Source organism: Macrotis lagotis, chromosome X, assembly GCF_037893015.1.
Source record: "Macrotis lagotis isolate mMagLag1 chromosome X, bilby.v1.9.chrom.fasta, whole genome shotgun sequence".
NCBI lineage: Eukaryota > Metazoa > Chordata > Mammalia > Peramelemorphia > Peramelidae > Macrotis > Macrotis lagotis.
The window spans coordinates 155969056-155995814 of record NC_133666.1 but is presented as its reverse complement, the minus strand read 5'-3'; the positions used below and the strand labels follow the sequence as shown (position 1 = coordinate 155995814).

Below are 26759 nucleotides of genomic sequence, written 5' to 3'. Positions count from 1 at the left end.
CTTCTGAACTTCATTAAATTGAGAGTAGTTCTAGTGGGGAATGTAGATGAAAAACATAACCTTATTGCATAGTCAAAAAAAATCACAATTAAGAATTCAGTACTTTTGAAAGTATAGTTACAGGAAGATGGTACTCTCAAAACATAAACAAAAATAATACACAAAAAATAATGTCAATTTTCTAAGATGTATTTTTTAGGGGTTACATTTATGCATCTTAGTGTTTGTCTGGACATTTACACAGTATTTCTGCAATTCCAACTTTCCTATAATAGTTAATGAAAGTAAAATATACTCCAAAATCTTTAAGCCTAATGAAATTAGGTATCACAGAATCTATGATTTGTAGCTTATCTTCTTGGAGAGAAAACACTCATAGATTCTCTTAGATGGTGAAAAGTAGTCAGAAAACTTTACCTTAAGTCAGAAAGACTTCAGATGAAATTTGGTCTCAAATATTTAGGGACCCTATGACCCTGGGCAAGTCATTTAATTTCTGCATCAGTTTCATCATTTGTAAATGGTGATAATAATAGCATGTATTTCCAAAGGTTGTGAAAATAAAATGGGAAAGGATTGGTTAAAACATTTAGACAGCTCCTGCCATAAAGTAAATACTTAATAAATATTTGTTTCCTCCCTTCCTTCTTTTTCTCCTTTCTTCCTACTCCTGGTTCTTCGGTTCATTGACTATTCAGAACCTCTAATGGGGACCTGGTTCAAATACATTTACTTTTGGAAGTATAACTCAATGATTAAGATCTTTATTAATTACTAATCTGTTATTAAAATAGAAGCAATAATATAGTAACTTTGGCAAAGATGAGACTGGAAGGGACAAGGATAGTGCTGCTAAAATGTTATGTTGTGGCTGGAAGAGAAGAAAAGTTTAGAAAAGGTTAACTGAACAAATGAATAAATTGACGAATGGACACTAAAGCATTTATTATACTAAACTCTGCTAATCACTGGGGATGCAAATTAAAAAATAAAGACGTTTATTGGTGTAACAGATTAGATTCACATAATCCAGAAACTGCTGAACATAATAGTATAATGCTTGATAAATACAATATAGCAATTAATTTGTTTTCCAATCATACACAATAGTAGTTTCTATCTATCATTTTTTGGTAAGGTTTTGAATTATACACTTTTTCCCCCACCTTCCCTTCTCTCCCCACCTCCCCCTCAGAATGCAATCTGATAATCTTTCCATTGTTTCCATGCTATGCATTGATAAAAATTGAATGTATTGAGAGAAAAAGCCTATCCTTGAGGAAAAAATAAGATATTAGAGATTGCAAAATTATGTAATACATATGACTTTTTTTTTAATTGAAAGGTCTTTATACTCCACAGTTATTTCTCTGGATATAGATGGTATTCTCTGTTGCAGATACCCTAAAATTGTCCCTGATTATTGCACTAATGGAATAAGCATGTCCATTAAGGTTGATCATCACCCCCATGTTGCTGTTAGGGTGTATAATGTTCTTAAGGAACAGGTAATTTTCAAAAGAAGAAATGAAAGCTATCAATAATTTCATGAAACTTGTTACAAATCAATAATATTGAGAAATATACAAGTAAAAACAATTCTTATTTTCCTCCTCACATCCATCAGACTAGTAAAGAATTTTTTAAAAAAAAGGACAATTTTTGAGGACCTGAGGGAAATTAGGAAACACCAGTTATGCCATTACAAAGCATATTCCTCAGAGTGATCAAAGAAAGAGGATAAAGTACCAAAATATTTACAGCAGCACTTTTTGATAGAGAAATAATTGGGAGCAAAGTGGCTACCCAGTACTTAGGTAAAGGCTGAATAAATTATGGTTTTTGAAATGACTAAAAGAATAAATTCTGAGAAAACATAGATGACTTGTAAGAATGGATGATAGAATGAATTGAGCAGAACCAGGAGATTGAATTATACATCTTGGGCAATGTGGGGGATTTGAATATGAATGGTGCAGAAAACTTGCCTTCGATTCCCTATTTTGGCTTTGAACTTCATTATCTTTATAGTCATATATTTTGCTGATCCACTTGTCTTAGTCATATAGCTATCAGCATAGTTTTAAGGTCCTCAGCATCTGCCACCAGGACCATTCAATAGCCTTCTAATTGTTATTCCTGCCACCAGTCTCTTCAATTCATTTTCCACACAAGAACCAGCTTGAAATAACTAATAAATTTAAATATTATCATGTTAATCTCTTGCTCAACAAGTGCTACTGACCTCCAGTTTCAGGGAGAGATAAGTCACATGGACCTGAGCTTCAGACCCTCAGAGTTGAGAATTTGGTTGGAATAGCACTAAATTTATAAATTAATTTTAGTGATATAGTCATTTTTATTATATTGACACCTTTTAGCCATGAACACTGAATAATCTTGCAGTAATTTAGCATGTTCTTTCTTTCTGTTGTAATTTGTGCTTTTGTAATTATATTTATATAGGTTGAATATGATTTCCTAGATTGACTCCAAGATATTTTATGCATTTTACAGGTATTTAAAACAGGACTTATAAATTATTATTGAGATGTAGTGTGGAACATATGAGACATTGATCTAAGTCTTACTTTTGTCAGATTACTTTCCAGTTTTTCCAGCAATTTTTATCAGATAGGAAAATCTTTTTTAAGTAATTTACATTTTCCAGTTTATTGAATGTTCTATTAAGCATTCATTTGTTTATAAGCATATTATAACCAAATGTTCCAAGTTTGTTTCTGATTCTCCCTTGGGTTGTCTGTTCCATTGATTTAACTTTCTATTTTTTAACCAGTTCCTGATGGGTTTAATGATTGCTGCTTTATATAATATAGTTTGAACTATAGAGTGCTTGTCCTTTATTTCTGCCTCTTTTTATCATTTTCCTTATGTTCTAGATTTTTTGTTATTCCAAATGAATTTTGTCATTATTCTATCAACTTTACAAAGTAGCCCTTTGATAATTTGATTGGTATAGCATTAAAATGTAAATTAAGTTTTATAGTAATGTAATTTTTATGATATTGGCAGAGCTCAGACATGAGTACTCAATATTCCTCTAGCTATTTAGGTTACTTTTCTTTTTTTAAGGAGCACTTTATAATTGAATCTGTACAGGTCTTTTGTCTTTTGTAGTATCCCCAGATATTTTATGCTGCTTGAAGTTATTGAGATTTGCTTTTCCTCTTTTTGCCTTCTGGAATTTGTTATTATTATCTAGAAATCTTTTTTTTTGTAGATTAATTTATAGCCTTTAAATTTTGCTTAAGCTAGGAAAGAGGGAGGGAAGGAAGGAAAGAATCATTTCTTAAGTAACCCATATGTATCAGTGACAATGCTAAGCACTTTACAGATATTTCATTTGATTTTCATATCAATCCTAGAAGATAGGTGTTATAATTATTCCATTTTACAGTTGAAGAAACTGAAGTTCATAGAAGTTTCACTTGTCCAGGGTCATACAACTGGTAAGTTTTGGATTTGAGGCTAGATTTGAATTCAGGTCTTCCTGACTCTAGGCCCAGTACTATCCACTGTGCCCCAATTAACTTTTTCAATTAGTATCTTTACTAGTTCCCTAGAATTTTCCAAGTAAACTATCATGTTATTCACAGAGAGACAATTTTATCTTTTCTTTACCTACCTTAATAGTTTTATTTAAAATTGTTTCAGGGATAGTAGACATTCTTGCTTTTGCCTTTATTTAATGGGAAAGGTTCTAATTTATCTTCATTGCATATGATGCTTGCTTTTGAATTTAGATAGATAGATTTTATGACATTAAAAAATTTCTCTATGCTTATACCTTGTAGGATTTTTAAAATAAATGAACGTTGTAATTTGTCAAAGACTTTTCCTTTGTCTGTTGAGATAATCATGTGATTTTAGATTTCATTTTTAATATATTTAGTTATGTGGTTTGTTTTCCTAATGTTGATATAAATATAACTTTATCATAATGAATTGTGTTTTTCAAGATGAATTTCCCAATTTTTTGCCAGAATTTTATTTTGAATTGTCAAATTCATTAATGGCATCATTCTGTTGTTATATTTGTTTTAGCCTTCCTTGGTTTAGGTATCAGGGCTATATTTTTCTCTTAAAAGGAGTATATTCATCCAAGAAATGAAACAGGTAAAAGGTATGGAGTAATTCTCATGTGAGGAAACCCAGGAACCAGAGAAGGGAAATACGGTGAAGAGAATTTGGACAAATGTCAGTGGAGGGAGAAAAGTGTTTTTCCTTTGGAATATCCTATAGATCAACTGAACAGAAAAGGAAATGGATAGCGTGAGGCATAGACCTGTAGTGATGGAGAACTTCATTTGTTTATTCATCTGCTGGAACTACCAAAAACATCTTGACTTAGTGATAATTCCATCCTTCAAAAGGAGGAGTATCCAACATGAGGAAATTCTTTCTAACTCTGGGAAAGGAGCTTGTTGGAAGAATAGAAATTATGGGAACCCTGGAACTACTCCCTCCTAGAGTCTCTAATAGATAAAGAAAAGAAATCCTGTATATAATCATCCCTAGGGACAGATTAAAAAATTCAGAGGAAGAATAAGTGGAATCACAAAGTTTGAATCTCCTTTGGAAAGTCAACTCAGATCTGTTCAAACATGAAATTCTGAAGATTACAAAAGGAAACAATTCCCATGATGAAGAAAAATGAAATTTATCTTAAGAGACTTTGGGTGTAAAGAAAGCTCACCTACCAGTGGAAAAATATAGGAAAGGCCAGATAATAGAAGATAAAAACATGACAAAATCCAATAAAAATCATGTCAGGAGTCCTGAAGCTCAGAATGAGTTGAGGCTGGTGAGGGAAGTAAAGCACTACAGAAAGTTTTTATTATTTTTTTTTCTTTAGCTCCATGGGTAGAAAAAAGGAAAATCAATTAAGAGACAAGTTTTTTTGAGGGGTGGATGAGCCAATGAGAAATGGCAGTAGAGAGAAGGCAATGCTTTACAGAACCAAAATTACAAAGTTTTGAAACCCTCGCAAGAAAAAGTAAAAAGCTCGCTGCTAGTCTCTGGATGAATTTACCTGATCCACATGAATTGCATACTCATGGCCCAAAAGGAAGGGCAGGTGTGAATACTGAGCTATTATCAATGATATTTAAAAGATAGTAAAATTAAAAAGTACCCCAAGATTGGGAAAGGGCAAATATCCTATATTTTCTAAAGAGGCATGAGAACAGTTGACTAGCTGAAGACCAGTGAACTTGACATAGTTCCTAGGAAAAAATTAGAGTGGCTACTATAGAGATTGCTAAATATTTAGAACAAGAAGTGTTAATTACAGAATCAGTGTCAAGGGAGGAAAAACCATAAAACACAGTTTAGGACATATGGCCAAATAAGTTGTTTTCTTTTAGGATTTTTTGCAAGGCAATGGGGTTAAGTGGCTTGCCCAAGGCCACACAGCTAGGTAATTATTAAGTGTCTGAGGCCGGATTTGAACTCAGGTACTCATGACTCCAGGGCCGGTGCTCTATCCACTGCACCACCTAGCCAGCCCCCAAATAAGTTTTAATCACGAACATGTAGCTACAAATTCAGAAGTAAGAATCCCTTCAACTAAATATTTATCTCCCTTTTAGTTTCTAAAAAGAACAACTGGCTTTAGTCTCCTGTTAAACTATAAATGGAACAGGGTAACTTGTTTCTTTCAAGGAGAGAGAAGGCATAGGCTGGTACTTTATTTGAAGTTGGTTTTAATAGGGAATGGAATAGAACACTCAAATTTTGAATACTATCCATCATTTTACCAGAACTGGCCCTTATCTATGTACCCCCAAAAATGTAAGATAAAAGTTCCATCTCTCTAGAACTCCATTATTCCTGCTTTTAAACCTTTAATAGCTTCATTTTCAATGATTTCCATCCATTGGATCTATAATTACAGTTAGAGTGAGGAGGAGCTATTTGTTGATATTGCCAGCCCTAAACAATTGAGAGCTTTGGTGTATTTTGAAAGAACTATATATGTTGTGGGAAAAGACTTAAAAGAATGATGGATATAGAGTTTAGCACCTAGACCCAGAATGAAATGCATAAATCAGAAAATTCTGGGATCAGTGTTCAGCTTATATCCTCAGTTCACACATAGATTGTAAAAGAATAGAAGGTCCTAGGTGGTGTTGAGGGTAGATAAGGCATTGTAGTTGCAGCAGGAGCTGCTGACTATGGGTAGACATCTAGAGGAGCCAGGAGAAAGCAAGTTACTCTCTCATCAGTTGCAAATTTTTGGATTAATAAAATAATTAGTGATGAACTCTTTTAGAGAGTAGGTGGTAGTATTAGCAATGTAGAGAGATTGTGTCATCTTCTAGTTCACAAATATCATGGTGGTATCAGGAAATTTGAGGCAAACTAATATTATTTATCTTTTGATCATCTCTCTTTTACTCAAGTGTACTAATATTACTGCCACCATCAACTTTCTAACCCCAAGGGAATTTGGGAGAAAGATGCTTTAGAATAGGTACAGGTCTTTGGAATCTTCTTAGTTTTTTATGGTTTAAAGTTCATGTACTGTCTATTTTTTTATGAATTTCTGCCCTTTATCTGCATCATAGACCTTAAAGTATACTAGAACTTAGGTATATCCATAAACAGGCTGGATGAGTTTTTTTAATAATAAAAGTTTTTTATGCTGTTTTATACTCTTTTTAAATAATAAAGTTATTTTTCCCTTGTATATTTATAATTGTAGATTTAGGGATATTCAGTAAAAATATATCCTAAGGATTTTGAGGTGATTCCTATAAAAGAGGAACAGTATAGCAATATGGTGAAATAGAATATCATTTAAGTTTTCTTAATTCTGGGTCTCAAAGTTATAGACTTCAGATTTTTTCAGTTTTGTTTGATTCTTGGCAAAAGACAGAAAATTTCCTTGGAATATCCAACATATACATGGAAACATCACATCATTCAAGGAATATAATAGGTAGGGTACATTGGTAGTTCAATAAATGGGACACCTTTTATTTTTAAAAGGCAGAGCAGAACAGTGGGGAAGTGGCTCCTATCACTGACTTTGCAAAAACTATTTTTCTCCAGTTTTCCCAACAATTCAAAACATTCACCTGCAAAGTGTTAAAATTTTGGATGTAATGTTCAGCATTTCAGGTGAACCTGCTGACAGTTTCCATACATCATGGATAGCTGATTCATTGGCTAAATCTTGTTACTGAATCTTTGTTTGTTTTTCCTTTCAAGTCAAAGTAAGATCATAGACAATAGCTTTGTCAGATTTTACATACCCAAGAGTTTGCCTTCAAGTTTTAATACTTATAATTAAGACAGTATACACATAGTTTTAAAGTTAGCATCAATTCTGGCAGGTATTAGAATTGGATTAAATAAGTAGCATGGTATGTGATAATAATTTACCTTTTGTACTCATTTTAAACTCACAGTTTCATTTCATTAACATTTTTCTAATCTTTTTTATAATAAAAATATATGTGAAAATTACAAAAATAAAAATTTTATTTCGGATTTTCTTTTTTTTAATTTATTTTTTATTAAAGATATTATTTGAGTTTTACATTTTCCCCCCATGTTGCTTCCCTCCCCCCCTCCCCCCCACAGAATGCACTCTGTCAGTCTTTACTTTGTTTCCATGTTGTACCTTGATCCAAAATGGGTGTGATGAAAGAGAAATCATATCCTTAAAGAGAAGTCTAAGAGTTAAAAAGATCAGACAATAAGCTATCTGTTTTTTTCCTAAATTAAAGGGAATAGTCCTTGTACTTTGTTCAAACTCCACAGCTCCTTATCTGGATACAGATGGTACTCTCCTTTGCAGACAGCCCACAATTGTTCCTGATTGTTGCACTGATGGAATGAGCAAGTCCTTCAAGCTTGAACATCACTCCCATGTTGCTGTTAGGGTGTACAGTGTTTTTCTGGTTCTGCTCATCTCACTCAGCATCAGTTCATGCAAATCCCTCCAGGTTTCCCTGAAATCCTGTCCCTCCTGGTTTCTAATAGAACAATATTGTTCGATGAAGTACATATACCACAGTTTGCTAAGCCATTCCCAATTGAAGGACATTTACTGGATTTCCAATTTTTTGCCAGCACAAACATGGCTGCTATAAGTATTTTTGTACAAGTAATGCTTTTACCCTTTTTCCTCATCTCTTCAGGGTATAGACACAGTAGTGGTATTGCTGAGTCAAAAGGTATGCAGATTTTTGTTGACCTTTGGGCATAGTTCCAAATAGCTCTCCAGAAGGGTTGGATAAGTTCACAGTTCCACCAACAGTGTAATAGTGTCCCAGATTTCCCACATCCCTTCCAACAATGATCATTATCCTTCCTGGTCATACTGGCCAATCTGAGAGGTGTGAGGTGGTACCTCAGGGAAGCTTTAATTTGCATTTCTCTAATAATTAATGATTTAGAGCTTTTTTTTCGTATGGCTATGTATTACTTTGATCACCTCCTCTGTAAATTGCCTTTGCATATCCTTTGACCATTTGTCAATTGGGGAATGGCTTTTTGTTTTAAAAATATGACTCAGTTCTCTGAATATTTTAGAAATGAGTCCTTTGTCAGAATCATTAGTTGTAAAGATTGTTTCCCAATTTACTACGTTTCTTTTGATCTTGGTTACATTGGTTTTATCTGTGCAAAACCTTTTTAATTTAATGTAATCAAAATCATCTAATTGGTTTTTAGTGATGTTCTCCAACTCTTCCTTAGTCATAAACTGTTCCCCTTTCCATAGATCTGACAGGTAGACTAGTCCTTGATCTTCTAATTTGCTTATAGTATTGTTTTTTATGTCTATGTCCTGTAACCATTTGGATCTTATCTTCGTAAAGGGTGTGAGGTGTTGGTCTAATCTAAGTTTCTTCCATACTAACTTCCAATTATCCCAGCATTTTTTATCAAAGAGGGAGTTTTTATCCCAATGGCTAGACACTTTGGGTTTATCAAACAGCAGATTACTATAATCATCTCCTGCGTTTACACCTAGTCCATTCCACTGGTCCACCACTTGATTTCTTAGCCAATACCAAACAGTTTTGATGACCGTTGCTTTATAATATAATTTTAGATCTGGTAGGGCTAAGCCACCTTCTTTTGTACTTTTTTTCATTAAGCTCCTGGCAATTCTTGACTTTTTATTTCTCCATATGAATTTACTTAACAATTTTTTCTAACTCGTTAAAGTAATTTTTTGGAATTTGGATTGGTAGGGCACTAAACAGATAGTTTAGTTTTGGTAGAATTGTCATTTTTATTATATTAGCTCTACCTATCCATGAGCAGTTGATATTTGTCCAGTTATTTAAATCTAATTTAATTTGTGTGAGAAATGTTTTATAATTGTTTTCAAAAAGATTTTGAGTCTGTCTTGGCAAATAGACTCCCAAATATTTTATATTGTCTGAGGTTACTTTGAATGGGATTTCTCTTTCTAGCTCTTCCTGCTGTTTCTTGCTATTTGGGATTTTCATAGAAAATGATAAAAGACTCACCCAGGATCAGAAAGGCACTTGTTAAAGTTAGTAACAATGGTCTACTGTGCAACTCTTCTGTGTCTGAGGTGGTAGGGTCAGGGTTATGTTTTTATTCCTTATTTGGGTAGGAAAAATATCAACCTTTAAAGGGGCAAAATATTTTTTTAAAAAGGACCAGGGAATCAAAGGTTTCCAGTTTTGACATTGAAAGCATCCTTACTAGTTTATCAGATAATACTTTATGAAGTCTTTTTTGATAGACTTTGAGATAATTTTTTTCCCTTAATTGTCTAAAATGGAGATTTTAAGCTCTTGGAGGAATATGCAACATCAGTGCCATAGTAATTCAGAAATTTATACGATAAGGTAAAAAAGGTGGTCTGTCATTGCATTATTTTCATCAGTTTCCTAACATAATATCCCGATAGTTGAGGCAAATATGATAATATTGACAATAATCTTGTGATAGAGATTTTGAATATATCAATAACTTTATAATTCATGTTGTGGCATAAGGCATCTTTAAGACAGGTATCACATAATTATCTAGTTTATTATCTAGTGATTCAATATTAATTCATATCAAATACAAAAATCAGTAATGAATTAGCCAGAATCTCAAGATTGATGTAATATTATAAGAGTTAAGGATAGGATATTTTGTTTCAGCTGTCATCTTGTGTTAGATTCCTTATTTCTGTCCCTTCACTTTCTTTGCCTTTACTAATTATAGTATTGAGTTTATGTACTTTCTGGCAGGGAGCAACGTTTTGATGCTTCCTAGTATGAACCAATAAAACTAAATAATAATTTCCATCAATATATAAATTTAATGGAGTATAAGTAAAATAGTTATTCAATGTACAGTAAATAAATTAAGGGTTTCCAAAATGTTACTCAGATATCACCCTGTCTTAACATTAGATTATTTTTTTCTAATGTTTTATCTGGTTTGGATGCCTCCAGATAGGCACAGTGCTGTGTTAGTATAATTAGTGATTTGTAAACTCCCAGTAATTATGGCCAATACAGTTTCAGTCAGAGAGCAATTGCTAAGACTTAGATTCTAAGCACTGGTTTTACAAAGAAGCAAAAATGATCTCCACCTTCAAGGAGCCATATCCTCATGAAAGAGAGAGACAATAAGTATGTCAATACTAAATATAACATACATAAGGATAGTTTTCTAATCTGTTCTCTCCAATACACAGTGAATGATTCAAACATTTCTACTTTAAATTCAGTATATACGGTAAAATTAAAAATCTAGTTGCAATTTAATTGAGTAATCAATCTGATGTTTCCAATTAATAATCCATTTAGTTTTACTTTATAGAACTATTTAGTTAATATGTATTTGTAGGTTTATATTCATATTGGTAGTAGAGTTTATGTTTGGTAGCTCAAATATATACTAACCTTAAAAGTGATGTGAGCATCCTACTCAGCAGTTTGAAAAGGAAGAAAAAAAATCAAGTATCACTTTTCAAGAACTCAGACAGAATATAAACTGTGGAGCCTGCACAAAACATCATAGTATTGCTTCTTTGATCTGATTTTCTCAGCAAATACTTTAGATGTGAAGATAGAAATTCAATTATTTGAATAATTATAACATTCAGATTTTTATTTCTAGGGGAAAATTGACATAAATCTTTTAAATATCATATAACCTTATTAATAATTTAATTGCATTCTAAATATTCTCATTTCTAATGAACTTTGCTTAAATGTCCTCTACACTGTCTAACCTTGCTGGGTGCTGCCAGTGATAAGGTTGTACTGAAGTGGGCACCAGAGACCCAGTAGAAAGCACATATAGTACAGACACATACAAGAACAGGTTAGGTTGAGGCAAAGAGGACAAGTCCTGTTCATCTTCAGCATGCTTTCTACTCTGTTTAAATATTGAACACATGGTTTTTCTAGTTAGCAGCTTGATAGTTGAAGCATGTTCCTGGGGCAGAGTCTGTGGAGGTTTCCAAGATCTTTTCTTCTCTGAAGGCAGGCAATACAGATAATTTAATCAGTCTTACAATACTGACCCATTTCTTTCTATATCTAGGTTTACTGTGTTGTATTCAGCAGAAATGCTCAAATGAATGTTCTTTATAGCATTTCATTCAAAGAATCAGTTGACCCAGATCATAGATGCAATTGAAATAGAAATAAAAATTATTACTGGGTCTGTTTAAAAAAAAAAAGGAATTCAGATGTCTTGGACAAGTCTAGATTCTACAGGAAACTCATTTTCCCAGCCCTAAATAGATATTTTAAAAGAATGCCTTACCTTTGTTGAGTGCCTGGGACTTAAAGGAAAGTAGCTGCTTATGTATCCTTTCATGTAAATCCATATACTGGATTTCTTACCAATGTACCATAGGATATAGATTGGAGTTAGGAGGGATTTTAGAGCCATTCATTTCCACCTATTGTTTTATAGATAAGGAAATCGAGGCAGAAAAGGAGACAGAGACAAATAGAAGATATGAGCTTAGGCTGCCATTCTTTCATCCTTCACCCTCAGATGGCCTTGTTCCAGTTTGAGAATCAATTATTAAATATGAAGCACCTGCTGTTTGCCAGATACAGTGCTAGTGATACGAAAAGAGACAAAAGAAAGTCCCTGTTCTCGGCATGCTTACAGTCTAAAGAGGGAGGCCATATGTAACCAAATATATACAAAGTAAACTATGTACAAGATAAATAGGAACTAAAGAGAAAAGACAAAGAAATGAAGAGGGACTGGGGAAGGCTTCTTGTAGAAGGTGGGTTTTAATTGGAACTTGAAGGAAGCTGGAGAGGTCAGTAGTCTGAATGGAGGAGGGAAAGGATCCAGGCACTGGGGTATATGTGTGAGGAGAGGTCAGCCAGAGAAAATGGCTGGAATGGAGAGATAGAAATGTCTAGAACAGCCATGAGGTTAGGGTTGCAGAATCAAAGATTACATGGTGGAGAATAGGATATTAGAAAACCAGAAAGGTAAGAGGGGCAAGATTCTGAAGGATTTTGAATGCTTTTTTTTTTTGTGTTTAGTCTTGGAGGCAATAGGGAGCCAGTTGAGTTTGTCTATAAACAGAAACATTAAAAAAGAACCTCATAGGGGCAGAGCCAAGATGGCAACAAGAATGGGTCCTGTCTTAGGAGCTCTCTCATAAAACTCATAAGCTAAGGACTCTAACTAAAATTTTCAGGAGACAGAACCCACGGAGGGACCCAGTGAGATAGTTCTTCTATTGAAGGTCACCTGAAAAAGAGCAGAAAGGCTCTGCTCCCCAGGGTTGTAGGGGTGGCCCGCCAGAGGGGTGGCCCACCAGAGCAAAAGAACTTCAGCCTCCTGGAGGCAGTCCCAGGGCACTGGGAGCCATGGCTCACAGTGGCGGGGGGAGTTTCCTGAGCTAGGCCCGAGGAGCACCGGGCACAAATTGGGTGAACGGGGGGGGGGGGGGGGGGGGGGGGCCTCTGCCAGAGTGAGCACATGAAGCCCAGCCCTCAGGGCACACAGAAAGCCACATGACCAGGGCAGCTGAGTTCCAGGAAACAGAAGCAGGCAGAGCCCTTAAGCAGTAGCCCCCAGGGCATGAGCCCATTGAACCTAGGGAGGAGAGTGAAGAGAGAGATTGCAGAGTTCTGCCCTGGAACAGGACTCTGGGGCTCTGACCACATTCACATCCTGATTGCAGTCTAGGCCCCCCAGTAGAACAGCGAAGGCCCCCCCCCCCACTTCAGCCCCGTGGCAGAGGGGGCCGCATATAGTCATTGACAGACCAGGAGGGAGGACAGAGCCTCACACACTGAGACCCTTGTGGGAGTGTCCCAAAAGCTCAGGAAGCACCCCAAAGCTAGTATCAGGCTGGGAAAATGAGCAAGCAGAGAAATAAGAGGAGCACTATTGAGAAATATTTTGCATATGAGCCCAAGAAGGATCAAAACACTTAGTCTGAAAATGAGGAAGCACAAGCTCCTGCATCTAAAGACTCCAGGAAAAACAGAAATTGGGCTCAGGCTATGACAGAGATCAAAAAAGACTTTGAAAATCAAATGAGGGAGTTAGAAGGAAAAACTAGGAAAAGATATGAGAGAGATGCAGGAAAAATATGAAAATGAAGTCAGCAGCTTAGTCAAGGAAATCCAAAAAAATGGTGAAGAAAATAGCATGCTAAAAACCAGCTTAGGTCAAGTGGATAAAACAGTTCAAAAAGTTGAGAAGAATACTTTAAAAAGCAAAATTGTCCAGATGGAAAAAGAGATAAGAAAACTCTCTGAGGAGAACAAATCCTTCAGACAAAGAATAGAACTCAGGGAGATTGATGAGTTTATGAGAAACCAGGAATCAATACTTAAAAACCAAAAGAATGAAAAATTAGAAGAAAATGTGAAACATCTCATTGAAAAAAAAACAACTGATATGGAAAACAGATTAGGAAAGATAATTTAAAAATTATTGGAATACCTGAAAGTCATGATCAGGAAAAGAGCCTTGACATCATTTTCAAAGAATTACTACAGGAAAATTGCCCTGATATTCTAGAAGTAGAGGGCAAAATAGAAATGGAGAGAATCCACAAATCCCCCGAGAAAGAGATCCCAAAGAACCAACCCCTAGGAATATTATAGCCAAATTACAGAACTCCCAAGTCAAAGAGAAAATATTACAAGCAGCCAGAAGGACAAAATTCAAATATCGTGGAGATGCAGTCAGGGTCACACAGGACTTAGCAGCAACTACATTAAAAGCTCATAGGGCTTGGAATATAATATACTGGAATGCAAAAGAGCTTAGAATGTAGCCAAGAATGAACTACCCAGCAAGGCTGAATGTCCTCTTCCAGGGAAAAAGATGGACTTTCAATGAACCAGGGGAATTTCAAATGTTCCTGTTGGAATGGCCAGAGCTGAACAGAAGGTTTGATCTTCAGATACAGGACCCAGGTGAAGCATAGAGATTGGAGGAGAAGGGGAAAATATTAGGGACTTAATGATGATGAACTGCATGTATTCCTGCATAGAAAAATGACACTGATAATACTCATATGAACCGTCTCAGTTAATAGAGCAGGTAGAGGGAGCTTTTATAGTTGAAGCACAGGAGAAAGCTGAATTTGAAGATAAAATATAGTGTAAAAATGGAGTCAATAGAAAAAAGGGAAATGCAGTGAGAGAAAGAAAAAGCAGAGGGGGAATAGGCCAAGATATTTCATATAATAAGATTTTTCTTTATTACAGTGAGCTATTGCAATGATATGGAAGGGGGGAGGCAAGGGGGAATGAGGGAATCTTCACTCTCATCAGAGGTAGTTAGGAGAGGAAACAGCATATATACTCAATGGGGCATAAGCATCTGGAGTAAGAAGGAGAGGGGGGGACAGGGGGAAGGGGGGTGATATGAGTGATGGAGGAGAGAATGGACCATGGTGGGAGAGTGGTTAGATATAACACATTTTCTTTTTTACTTCTTGCAAGGGGCTGGGATTGGATGGCCTGTCCGGGATCATAGGGCCAGGTGGATGCTGGGCCTAAGGGGTGGTAGGAGGGCTCAGGGCCTCTTGGCCCCAGGACCAGGGATCTGTCTGCTGCGCTACTCAGCCACCCTACAGTAGAGTCAGAGTGAAAGGAAAGAGAAAATATAGTACTTGGTAGTGGAGAAATACGAAAGGAGGGAGTTGGGATCAGCAATGGCAACGGTGGAAAAATATGGAACTAACTTTTGTGTTGGACTTATCATAAAGAAAGTGATCCACCCGTGACAGAGTTGTTGGTGTTGGAACAAAGACTCAAGCACATTTATTATTATTATTATTATTTTTTTGGGGGGAGGTGCAGGGCAAATGGGGCTGGGTGGCCTGCCTGGGGCCCCATAGCAGGGTGATTGTTGGGTGTCTGAGGCCGGATTTGGATCCGGGTGCTCCTGGCTCAAGGGCCAATGCTCTGTCTGCCACCCAGCCACTCTACTATTACTACTATTTTATTTTATTTTGTGTCTTTTTTTTTCTTTTTTTGGTTTTTGCAGGGCAGTGGGGTTGGGGTGGCTTGCATGTCACATGGCTGGGTGATTGTTGGGTGTATGGGGCTGGATGTGGGCTCAGGTGCTCATGGCTCCAGGGTTGGTGCTCCATCCATTGTGCCACCTGGCCATACCTACAATTATTATTATTATTATTTTTAATTTTAATTTATTTTCTCTCCCCTTTATCGCTCAAGCGAGTCCATATTTATGGGGGGGAGGGGTTATTTCATTTACTCTTAAACAAGAATATTTTATTAATGTTTAAAAAACATTATTTGTACAAAATGAGAATAAATATAAACAACAAAATAAATAAATAAATAAAAGACCATGACATCAGGGAGGTGATGTCATGAAAAGTACATGAATTAGATTTGAGTGAGGGGGGTGTTGTGCTGTGTCATGGGCCTCATTTTCTCATCCAGAATCATCCAGGTCCAATGGCCAGAGATGGTTCAGGATGACTGGAGATGGCCCCTGAATGTGAGGCAATAAGGTTAAGTGACTTACCCAAGGTCACAGAGCTAATAAGAGCCAATTATCTGAGGCCGGATTCAAACTCCTATCCTCCTGACTCCAAGGCCAGTGTTCTATCCACTGTGCCACCTAGCTCCCTATTTTAGATAAAAGAAACTGAACAAGTCATAAATCAGCTTTCTAAGAAAAAAGCATCAGGACCAGAAGGTTTTAAAAATGAATTCTAAAGGACATTTAAATGTGCATACCCTTTGATCCAGCAATACCAGTATTGGGTCTATACCCTCATCACTTGTACAAAAATATTCATAGAAGCCTTGTTTGTGGTGGCAAAGAATTAGAAATCAAGTAAATGTCCTTCAACTGGGGAATGGCTTAACAAACTGTGGTATATGTATGTCATGGAACACTATTGTTCTGTTCGAAACCAGGAGGGATGGGAATTCAGGAAAGCCTGGAGGGATTTGAATGAACTGATGTTACATGAGATTAGCAGAACCAGAAAAACACTGTATACCCTAACAGCAACATGGGGGTGATGTTCAACCTTGATGGACACGCTCATTCCATCAGTACCACAGTCAGGGACAATTTGGGGCTCTCTGCAATGAAGAATACCATCTGTATCCAGAGAAAGAACTGTGGAGTTTGAACAAAGACCAAGAACTATTAACTTTAATTTAGGAAAAAAAACCTGATATCTTATTGCCTGATCTTGCTATCTCTTATGCTTTTATGTTTCTTCCTTAAGGATATGATTTCTCTCATCACATTCAATTTGGATCAATGTATACCATGAAAATAATGTAAAAAAAGGCAAATTGCCTCCTGTGGGGGGTGGGGAGGGAGGGGAGTAAGATTAGGGGAAAATTTGTAAAACTCAAAATAAATATAAAAAATAAAATAAAGAACATTTAAAGATTAAAAAAAAGAATCTCATAATCTAATGGAAACTCTTATTTTGAACTGGGTTAGCTTTATATGCAATAAAAATATTGCTTAAAGTACTAGCCATAAAAAGTTCAAGAGGCATAGTTTCTGAGTAATTGATAATTTTTATTAATAATGTTAGCATTTTATTAATAAAGGAATGGTCATTTGACCATCTCTCTTGGATCAGAATTGAGTTATGGGATGAGCTCACAGTTAATATGCCCTTGGAAGAATGGGTGTTCCTGAGGGTAACAGTTCACTCTTATTAGTTATCAATTAGTTAGAAGAATGAATATTAAAATAAGTGGTGAACATATTCTGATGAAAGGATTGGGAATGTAACTTTGATTATGTCATTTACCTTTAAATTACCCCAGCTTTGGGCAGCCTAATAAAAGAGTGTATTTACTTAGATAAGGTGGTCTAGATAGGGTAAGTTTTTGATAGAGTTCAACAAAGTCCTTCTAAGGCTAGACTTTGAATAAGGAAATAGAACAGGGGAAAAAACCTGAATCTTTCTCATAGTGGTAATTAATAACCATTTGTTCAATAGCAATGAGAGAAATTAGTCAACAGAATTATAGCAAGCTCTGTTGTTCTCTTCACCTTTCCATCAATTATATTGTAAATATGTATCCTCTTTCTAGAGAATCATTTGCATAAAACCTAACTAGTTGTGTTCTTTTTGAGTTATTAAAAATAAAGATTAAATGAAAATGTGTATGTGTATCTGTTTCCTTATATTTTAAAGTGGGGATACTAACAGTGCTGACTTTAAAAGGTTGTTGTTTATTAAATCAGAAAATAATTGGGTTTATTGTTGTTGAATTCTTTTCAGTCAGGACCTATTCTTTATGCACATTTTTCTTTTTTTTTTTTTTAGCTACTGGATACTGGAGTGATTTGCTTTTTCCTTCTCCAGTTTATTTTATAGATGAGGAAGCAGAAACAAAGAGGGTAAAGTGACTTGCCTAGAGTCACACAACTAGTAATGTCTGAGAGTTGCTAGATAGTAAAATGGATAGAGCACTAGTCCTGGAGTCAGGAGGACCTAAGTTCAAAACTGACCTCTGACCCTTGAAGCTTTCTAGCTATGTGACCTTAGGCAAGTCACTTTATACTGATTGCCTTGAATTCAGGGTCATTTCCTGATTTTTCTCTGACCACTGGACTCAGATGGCCCTGGAAGAGGAAGTGAGACTAATGTTTTAGCATGGCACTCCCTCACTCAGATCCAATTCACATGCATGTCATAGGATCCCCTTCCTGATGTCTTGGTCTTCTTTGAGAATGAAGGAATTCAGGAAGATGAGGCTTAATCTTTCTTACACTAGGCCTGGAACTCTATCCACTGCACTACCTAGCTAAATCTTGATGTAAGTAAAGCATGTTACAAACTTTAAAGCACTATTTATTATCAGCTAGATTTACTATAAGATTTTATTCTCTGTGTCAAAATTTGAGATTCTTAATATCTGCACTTTTCCTTATTCATTTTTATTAATACATAGTTTTTTTCTAATGTGCCTACTATGGTGACTTTTTTCCATGGGAAAGTGTAAAATTTGGCTTTATTTATAGTAGAGGATAAGTTTTGGAGAAGGGTAAGAAATCAGACAAGAATGATTATTTGGTGTTGGATCATAAAGAACCTTAAAAACTAATCAGAATTTTAGACTTGATTTATTGAGAAATGAGAACCATTGAAGGATTTTTTTTACCTGAGATTGCCATAATGAAATCAGTGTTCTAGGAAAGACTAATCTGGTAGTGGTGTTTAGAATGGCCTGGAATGGGATGAAACTAAAAGAAATTAAGAGCCTAATGAGAGTAGTTCTGTGATGACTGATTTTTCTTCTTTGCTTTTACTTCCTTCTTTGACACATAAGGTTATATAGCCTTGGAGTACTGTAACTCTAGCTGGAATATAAGGAAAGAATGTTCAGTGTCCTTAAAGCCCTTTTGCATCACAAGTCTCCTAGTAGCCAGTGATTCATCAAGTTGAGAACTGGGCTCTATCTCCTTTTTAACCTCTGAAGATTCATTTAGTGAAGCCCCTAAAAGGAATCTTCTTTTCCTTTTCATTCAGAAAACTACTATGTAACCACCATGAATGAGTGTTACTAGCCCCTGTCATAAATAACATACTCCAAACAAACAATTGCATATGCTGCACAGCCTTACTACTACTTTGAAGTTAGTTATTCTACCTTAGCTAACCTTTTCTATTTTATAAAGTTATACTTAAAGCCAGTTAATAAATGTTGAATGAATACCAATATCATTGCTTATTCTTAGAAACCATATAATTGCTTATGGTTTAAGCCTTCATTGAACTAGTAAAATGAAATTAAGGCAATAATTTGGACAAAAAACTTTTGCCTCAGTCATTGGAAAAAAAAAAACCTTGAATAAAGAATTTTTCTGAGTTATGTAGATTAGTTACTGCTTTTTTCCCTGCCATTGAAATCCTGTTTATGCTGACTTTTCTTTCATTTTTTTTTTGTAATAGAGTTTCCCAGAATGAGAGGGGAATAAAAGAGATTTACAGAGAGAGAGAGATTTTACAAGCTACATTGGGAATAGAACATATCAATATTTTTTTAATGGCAGTAGCAATAAGATGTTCTACAATTAGTGTGATCACTGCAACCAAATTAAAAGCAAAATCATTTCAGTGTATTGCTAAGTATTGTTTAATAGAGATTCTGGTACAAGTAATAACTCTCAACATAGAAGAAAATTAAAAATATTGATTAAAGTAGATCTTTTACCCCCCCCCCCCGTATGTCTGTTAAAATTAAATTTTTCTCATTCATAACAAATTTCATGTTTTTTATGTTCTTTGACCTCAACTCTGTGGAGTCAAACTAGATATAAAATTGCCTTAGGGTAGTGTGCTTCTATTTTTGTTTTGTTTCTTTTGTAAAGCAATGGGATTAAGTGACTTGCCCAAGGTTTCACAGCTAAGTAAGAATTAAGTGACTGAGGCCAAATTTGAACTCAGATCCTTTTGACTCCAGGGCCAGTGCTTTATCCAATTGCACCACCTAGCTGCCCCCATTAGTGTGCTTCTAAGGAATTAAAAAGCAAATTAATAAGTAAGCTTCAGGCAGCATTTTGATCATTTATCCATGTGTTTATAATTTCTTCTTGCCGGAAAAGTCAACTTCTGCCTATTGAAGATTGGTGTGGTATTTTATTGTAGGTTTCCATGAATCACCTAGTAAATTATATTGATGTGAAACAAGGCTAAAGTGAGCATATTTTAAAAAAATGTTTCCTTTTCAAAAGAATGATTTCCTCCTCTTTCACTCCCCCCCCCCACTCCACCCCATCAGGTCTTTTTGTTTTGTTTTGAAAGGTAATGAGATTAAGTGCATTGCCTAAGGTCATACAACTAGGTAATTATTAAGTGTCTGAGACCAGATTTGAACTCTGGTCCTCCTGACTCTAGGGCTGGTGCTCCATCCATTATGCTACCTAGCTGCCCCGCCCCCCCCCCCCCCCCCCCCCCATCAAGTCTTTAGGTGAGTGAAAAGAGTCCAGGGGAATACCTAATAATGCAGAACACTGCATGGTAGATATGCCAGTGAACCAAGAATAGTGGGTATAATGGATATAGTAATCAATAATCAGATTGTTGTTTCAAGATCAGTGGATTTAACAAGATCCACTATCCATATGGGAAACCTTGCAATTTTGTACCATTTTATTATAACAGTGGATTTAATAAGTATATGTACTGAAGGAAACATACTGAGATAATTTTGTCTAGGTCACACTGTCTTTTTTGAAGACTACCTGCTCAGATTTTTCTAAGTGTTTATTTAACTTCTACTAAAATAATCTTTCATTCTTCCTTGTTATATGAGCAGTAAAGCACACACACACACACACACACACACACACACACACACACACACACACACACAGATATTTCCTTTCCTCCCTCCCCCACTAAAAAATAAGATCATAACAAGCTAAAAATCTGTAGATCAAGTCTTATTAATTGTACTCAGCAGTTCTTTCTATTATTACATAGATATTGAAGTTGAGAACTTTCAGCATATCTGATTTTCTTTTTTTTGTATATTTAAAAGCACTTAGACTTAAGAAGACTGCCAAAGAAGGTCCATGATACCCAAAAGGTTTAGAACCCCTGTATGGATATTCAGAAGTTCAAATACATGATTTTTGTATGCTCATCTTTCAGACTATGTAGGAAAGCCTTTTATTTAATTTTAAAAGATTAAGTCCAAGAATAATTGATTATTTATTTATGGAGACAGTCTAAAAACCTTGAGTCCAAGAGCCTTATTAAAAGGAGTGCCTCAGGGGCAGATAGGTGGTGCAGTGGATAGAGCTTTGGTCCTTGAGTCAGGAGTTCAAATGCAGCCCCAGACTTTTAATAATTATCTAGCTGTGTGATCTTGGGCAAATCTCTTAACTTTGTATAAACTAAAAAAAGAGAAAAGAAAAAGAAAAGAAAGAAAGCTGTGTCTCCCACACTACCAGAACTACTTCTAGCCTAGCCTCTATGGTCATCATTTGAATAGACAAATCATTGTAGAGAAGTCCACCTTTCTTATCACCATTAGCAAAATTGCTGAATAAGACACAGATGGGAGCATGAAGTCTTGGGAGTGGCAGTGCTTTGGAGACCTCTGGTCTTGTTTTCAGACCAGTCCTCACAGCCTTACACTTTTGTAAAGAAAAGGCCGACTATTGTATTAGCTGCCAGTTAACTGGTTACCCAGAGGGCAGGCACATTATCTCAGATGAAGCAGCAAATTATCCCAAGGGCGACAAAGGAGACAACATATATCAAGTCAAACCACCACCACCACCACCTTGGTTGTCATGTCTCCTGAAACCAAGAAATCTTTGGACTAGCAGTGCCTCCAACCCATCTCCTTAGCCATCGCTGGGAAGCAGTGCCTGGAGAGCTAGCTTGACAACTGCTCCTACAGGTGCTACAGTCACAGCTAATATAGACTTAGAAAAGAAAACTTTTGTCACAGAAGTTCTTGATACTGTTAAATGGTTCAACATCAGAAACTGATACAATTTTATCAGTGGAAATGGTATTAAAGAAGAGGAATTAACTTCTGCTTTGCTTTTGTATTCTGGGACCATAGTACTTGTTTTAGAAACAGAACCTTCCATATGTTGTTTTTCCTATTAAAGAAAGCTCTCTGAGAACATGAAATGTTTTACATTTCCGTTTTTAATCCCAGTGATTAACATAGTGATTGCACTAATAGGTAATATTTTAAGTAATAAATACTTTCTTAATTAATTCATTTATTTAAATTGGGGCAAACAAAAGAATATGATTTTTAATTGTAAATTCAGCTGCTGCTACTTGTAATCCATACCTCTTCATCTTTTTTTTAAGCTGGACAGAATGTAATATTTCAGTAAACATGCTTAAAGAACACAGTATGTAAAAGGAACTATGCTAGGCAAAATGCCTAGCAAGACAAAAAGTAATCTACCCCCTAAGAGTTTATATTCTATTGGAGTTTATATCATTTTGAACAGACAAGTAAATGCAAAATAATTTGATGAAGAAGAAAGCCCTAAGAACCAAAGGTGTCTGGAAAAGCTTCCCACAGGAAGTGGAACTTTAGTAGAGCTTTGAAAGAAGATAAAGATTTTAAGAGGCAGATGAAAAGAAATAAAACATTCTAGATGAAAGGAAGGGAATAATTGATATTTTTATAGTGCCTTTTATGAGCCAGGCACTGTGCTAAGCAGTTTTAGAAATATTACTTCATTTAATCCTCACAACAACCCTGCAAGGTAGATACTGTCATTGTCCCCATTTTACAGTTGGGGACACTGAGGCAGAAATGAAGTGACTTACCCAGAGTCATATCACTAGGAAATGTCTAAGGACAGATCTGCACTCAGGTCTTTCTGACTTTATTACCAGATGCCTTTATATACAGGGAAATTCTATACAGAGACATAGAGGTGAGAGTGATGGCATCCCAAATTCAGGAGAGAGTTAGTAAACCAGTTTGAGTGGAATATAGGGTATATAGATGAAAGTAACATGAAACATGCCTGGAAATATAGATCAGAAATAGATTATCAATATTTTAACTATTGTTCTTTAGCAATTCTCATTTTACCTTGAAGGCAGTAGGGAACCATTTTTTTGAGTGTAGGATCTATGCTGAAAATTATGTAGAGAACTAGGTGGAAGATATTTTGTAGATGGGAGAGTCTGGAGACAAGAATAACACTTAGGAAATCAGTTGAAAATATTCCAAGTAAATTAAGTGAATGGCCTTCATTTGGGGAATGGCTTATCAAATTGTGCTATATGTATGCCATGGAACACTATTGTTCTGTTAGAAACCAGGAGGGACGGGAATTCAGGGAAGCCTGGAGGGATTTGCATGAATTGATGCTGAGTTGAGCAGAACCAGAAAAAACATTGTACACCCTAACAGCAACCCTGATGGACTTGCTCATCCCTTCAGTGCAATAATCAGGGACAATTTTAGGCTGTCTGCAATGGAGAATACCATCTGTATCCAGAGAAAGAATTATGGACTTTGAACAAAAACCAAAGACTATTACTGCCAAATTAGAAAAAAAGTTATTATTATTATTATGTAATTTTACTATCTCATACTTTATTTTTATTCCTTAAGGATATGATTTCTCTCTCATCACATTCAACTGAGATCAATGTATACCATAGAAACAATGTAAAGACTAACAGAATGCCTTCTGTGGGGGGGGGGAGGAGAGGAAGCAAGAATGGGGGAAAATTTGTAAAACTCAAAATAAATAAAATATTTCTTAAAAAAATATTCCAAGTAAGGAATTGCAAGGTGTTGAACTAGAAGAGCATCTTTGTGAGTGGAATGAAAGAAACGAATGGAAGAGATTTTGTGGATGTGGAACTAACTGATTAGCCATGGGAGATGTCTTGGAAGGGAAGGAAGAATCAAATCTGTGTGATTGGAAAGCCAATAGCATTTTCTACAGAAATAGGGATAGGTAATGACTTCTGTTTTGGACATGTTAAATTTGAAATGATAATGTGGTATCTAAATAGGGATCATCATCAGGAAGTTGATAATGCGAGATCCAGAAAGAGATTAGAGCTGGTTAAATAGATTTGGGAGTTGTGGCATTAAGAGATAATTAAACCCTTGAGAGCAGTTTATTAAGAAGGGGTTGTACTGAGAAAAAACAAAACTTTGAGAGATGTGAAAGACAAGTGTCTTGCTGAAATCCAGATGTTCATTCCTCAGCCCTTTGCAGTGTGACTTTTGACTTCATCACTCAACTGAAACTGCTCTCTCCAAAATTTCTGAGTTATCTTAATTGCCGAATTTAATTGTCTTTTCTCCTTCCTTATCCATCTCAGCCCACTGGCTTTGACACTATTTGACTCCTGGGAGAGTCTCTCATTCCATAGGCATCTCATATTCAACCTGTCCAAAACAGAATACATTTTCCCCCCACCAAACCCTCTTCTCTTCTATCTTACCTATTTTTGTCAAAGATATAATATCATTCTTTTATTCTCTCTGATTTATAGTACCAGAATTATCATGGTGTCCTCATTCTTTCTCACTTTACACATGGCAAACAGTTGCCAAAATTTGCTTTTAGTACTTCCATAACGTCACCTATATTTTACCCATTCCCTCTACTAACATAATCAGTACCATCTACAGACTGCTGGTCTTGGAGTCAGGCAGGCCTAAGTACAAATACTAACTCAAAGGCTTTTTAGCTGTATAATCTCAGGTTAGGCACTTAATTTGCCTTCCTTGGTTTGTTTTTCTGTAACGTGGGGGTGGGGGTGGGGGAGGTGTTTATTTGTTCTTTCCTGCCTCTAACTCTGCAATCCTGTGATCTGTCTTAGAGGGTTGTTGTGAAGAGTTCAGTGTCATAATAAATGTAAGATTCTTTGCAATCCTTAAGTGCTATATGAATATTATCGTTACTGTTTTTGGCTAGATCCTTATCACCTTTTGCTTAAATTATTACATCAGTCTCCTAAGTGTTTTCCTTGTTACAAGGCTTTCCACTTTTAGGTCCATTTTACACACAGCTGCCCTAGGGATTTTCCTTAAGTACTGATCTGACCCTTTTACTCCCTTAGACTACCTTCATTGGCTTCCACTTCTGGGATAAAATTAATCCTTCTGGTAGCTTTTAAAAACTCTTTACAACTTGACCCTATCTTTTCTTCACTGCTTATTTCTCTTCTTCCCAGACTTTGTGATCCAGCCAAAATGTCTTCCTTCTTTTCTTTATGCACAGTATTCTATTTCCCATATGCATGCCTTTGCATTAGCCAGCCCTCCAACCCCCATCCCCTGTGATTTATTTTCTTTTCACCCTTGCTTTAGAATCTCTTTCTTCTTTCAAAACCAACCTTAAATACTACATTTTATATGATGTCTTCACTAGGTGATATGGTAGATAGAGGGGCCTGAAAGTGAAAAAGTCCAGAGTTCAAATCCAGCCTCAAACATGCATTAGCTGTGTCACCTTGGTCAAGTCACTGAACTATCTGCCTCAATTTCTTCACCTGTAGAATTGGGATAATAATAGCACCTACTTCTTAACAGAATCTTTTATATTGAAGGCACTTAATAATTGATTGTTTCCTCTTCTCAGATCTCCTCAGGTTATATTGCCTACTTTCCTAAACTACATTGTATTTGTACTTGCTATTTATTCTCCTAATGTTTATTCTGCAGATATTTAAAGTTGATCCACAAGTATTTATTAATTATTTACTGTTTGCCAGACATTGTGCTAAGCACTGTTTAAAAAGAAAGAAAACTTGACTAACCCATGGGAATGTAAGAATTACACATTGTTTTAAGCTTTGTATCCATTTCTTCAGTGATTTGTATAATGCCTGGCACAAAGTAGGTACTTAGTAAATGATTGTTGATTGATTAGTTTCTTCGATTTATCAGTCTTGTATCCTGATTAAAACAGGAAATGAATTTAGTCAATAAAGCCAAGTTGATTCAGTGATTCCTATATCCTTTAAAAATTGCTTGTAAACTCTTTTAAATATTTTTCTAGATATTCATAGAAATGTATTATATTGATTTATATCAGTGTTGTAGAAAGAATTCAGCATTAGAGGATTTGGATTAAAATCCCGATTATGTTACTTACTGCCTTTGTGATCTTTGACAAGACACTTCATTTCTATGGCCTCTTTCCCTTCCTTGGACTAGTTGATCTCTCAGGGTCCATTCAACTCTAAAATCTATGATCCTATATCATAATGAGCTTAAGATAATGATTACTAAAAATTTTCCTGGTACCACAAAACTCTATATTTTATAACTTTGTTTTGTTAATTATAGCTGCTCTATCTTTCCAAGGCTTCAGACATTCTTGGTATCTAGCTATGTAATTATTACTACTTTCTCAGTATTGTAATTATAGTTTTAGATGAAACTAGTTAATAATTTTTCTTTATACACTGAAGTTCCAATAAAATACATGTAGTACCTATCAGGAATGTAATGTGTGAGGTATGTCAAGTCAACCAACCAAAGGATGCTAAGAGTAATCAGTGTAAAAGACTGACTATGCCCTGGTATGAATAAGACCAAAGACAGAAAAAGAACTAGGACTTGTTCTCACATTGGTAACTGGAGATGTGGGTATTTGGGGTGGACAAGAGGCCAGATGGTAGATAGAGGATCAAGGATACATTCCCAAGTGTACAAACTTAGAAAGACTATCCAGAGATTTGAGGTTTTTAGACTAGATGATATACTAAATCCCCACAAATTCTGATTCTTTGAGGTAGGCATAGTTAATGAGATATGAATAAC

At 35.6% G+C, this 26759-nt stretch overlaps 1 protein-coding gene across 7 annotated transcripts in view; it reads left to right on the top strand.

Annotated features, from left to right (window-relative positions):
• Nucleotides 1–26759, top strand: part of SNX24 (sorting nexin 24) — a 292731-nt gene that overhangs the window by 63699 nt on the left and 202273 nt on the right. The gene's annotated exons all lie outside the window — the stretch shown is intronic.